At 47.0% G+C, this 2,323-nt stretch overlaps 1 non-coding gene across 1 annotated transcript; it reads left to right on the forward strand.

The window, feature by feature from the left end:
* Nucleotides 1–355: 355 nt before the first annotated feature.
* TRNAG-UCC (transfer RNA glycine (anticodon UCC)) lies at nucleotides 356–428 on the forward strand. The gene has a single exon. It is a non-coding gene; the product is annotated as a tRNA-Gly (tRNA).
* The last annotated feature ends 1,895 nt before the right edge of the window (nucleotides 429–2,323 follow it).

Here is a 2,323-nt window from a genome sequence, read left to right on the forward strand (position 1 = left end):
GTTGACAGCCTGCTGGATCTGTGGCCTGCGGAGGTGATCCATGCTGCTGTGAAGGTCTGGTTTATCCATTGTCACCTGTAAACCTCTAAGCATTTCTTCTGCTCCCTTGTTTTCTTTTTCACAGTCTTTGAGTATCCCTTTTACAGCTGGAAAAGCAGAAGCATGGGAAGGTTTGGAATCTCAGCTCCACAAGGGCAGGGATTTCCGCCTGAGGTGCTCGCGGCTAGAGCCCCAGCAGCCTGGGACAGTGCGTGGCACGCAGGAGAGGCTTGGTAAAGATTTCTGAAGGGAACGAATGAAGCTTGTGATACATTTTGCTTTGGAAATGCCTGTCTCAGTATCCTCTTCCTGGGCTTCCCTGGTGGTCCAGCGGTTAAGACTCTACACTTCCAATGCAGGGGGCACAGGTTCAATCCCTGGTCGGGGAAGTTCTGCATGCTGTGCCATACAGCCAAAAAAACCCCAAAAGTAAAATCAATATCCTCTTCCTGCTGGACCTGCTTCCTCAGCACAGTCCATCAGGACCAGCAGGGCAGGCACACTTTCCTCCCCATGGCCCATCAGAGCCTCTTTACCTCTGCAACTGAGAGCACAGACTCCAGAGCTACACTGCCTGGTGCGGCCTCTGCCACTTTGTATCGGTGGGGCCTTGGGCAAATCTCTTAGCCTCTCCATGCCTTGGTTTCACCCTCTCTTTGCTGGAAATAACAATGGTACTAACATGGTAGAGTTGTGGGGAAGACTAAAAGAGTTTGTATAAATGATGCATTTGGAGCTGTGCCTTTTGCACATGGCAGATGCTCAAGAGAAGTTACTTATCAGTATTACTTTATTTTTTTTTTAGCTTTTTTTAAAAAAACTTAACTGAAGACTATTTGGTTTACAGTGTTGTGTTGGTTTCTGCCAAACATCAACAAGTATTGTTTTAAATAAACTTTCCCCTTTCCTTTAATGAGGTATGATTGACAAACAAACATTGTATATATTTAAGGTTTGTGGCCTGATCCTGTGGTATCTTTTCTGAAAGGTCTTTACAAATCTTTTGCCTATTTAAATTTTAAGTTGTGTTAAATATATACACCATACAATTTACCATCTTTTTAAAAAATACATTTTAAAAGATATTTATTTTTTTATTAATGATTTATTTGGCTGTGCCATGTCTTCGTTGAGGTACATGGCATCTTTAACTGCAGCACTCGAACTCACAGCTGTGGCATGTGGGACCTAGTTCCCTGACCAGGAATCAGACCTGCGCCCCCTGTGTTGGGAGCACAGAGTCCTAGCCACTGGACCACCAGGCAAGTGTCTAGTTTTTCTGTGCTGTGTAACGTGTTATCACAAATGTGGTGGGCGAAAACACACGTGCATTATCTCTGAGCTTCCATAGGTCAGAGGCCTGGGCACCCCTGAGCTGATCCTCCACGCAGAGCCTCACTCACAGCTGCAATTAACATGTTGTCAGGCTGCATTTTTGTCTGCAGGCTCGACTGGGGAAGAATCTACTTCTAAGTTCATTCTGGCTGTTGATTCATTTCCTCGCCGCTGCAAAACTGTGGGCCCCAGTATTTCCTGGCCATTGCTTTAAATTCTAGAAGCTACCCCAAGTTTCTTGTCATGTGGCGCTCTCCATAGGTTGTTCACAGCCTGGCTGTTTTCTTATTTAAGGCTAATAGGGGAAGGACTTTCCCTGGTGGTCCAGCAATTAAGACTCCATGCTCCCAATGCAGGGGGCCCAGGTTCGATCCCAGGTCAGGGAACTAGATCCTGCATGCCACAACTAAGAGCCCACAAGCTGCAACCAAGACCCACCAGCAGAGTCAAGTAAATAAATATCTTTAAAATAAATAAACAAATATTTTGTAAGACGACCAATAGAGGAGTCTCCCCTTGCATCTGCTAAGATGGAGTTTTAGATAACAAAAGATGGTTATGGGGCTGCCATCCCATCACCTTGGCCATATTCTATGACCTGCAAGTTGCAGGTTATACCCACCCTCGGGGGAAGGGATTATATAAGGGCACAACTCACTGGGGGGTCAGTTAGGGTATGTTGACCATTCTCCCCATGTCTCCCTGTTTACAGTTAATTTGTTGGACTATCTGGGCTGTTTGACCGGTGGAGTCTCCTCGGTCTAGATTTTGCTGACTGCACACACAGTGCAGTTCAACCTGCTCCTTCGTCGCCTGCATTTCTGGCAAACTGGCAGCTGGGCCCAGAGTGCTGACCGGGCTCTGGTTGGATCCCTCAGGCCACATTCCAGGCGGCGGTGCGGGCTTCCCTCAGCAGGCACACCATGTCTGGCTGCCTCTCTTTTGGTGA

Source organism: Bos taurus, chromosome 23, assembly GCF_002263795.3.
Source record: "Bos taurus isolate L1 Dominette 01449 registration number 42190680 breed Hereford chromosome 23, ARS-UCD2.0, whole genome shotgun sequence".
Taxonomy (NCBI): Eukaryota; Metazoa; Chordata; class Mammalia; order Artiodactyla; family Bovidae; genus Bos; species Bos taurus.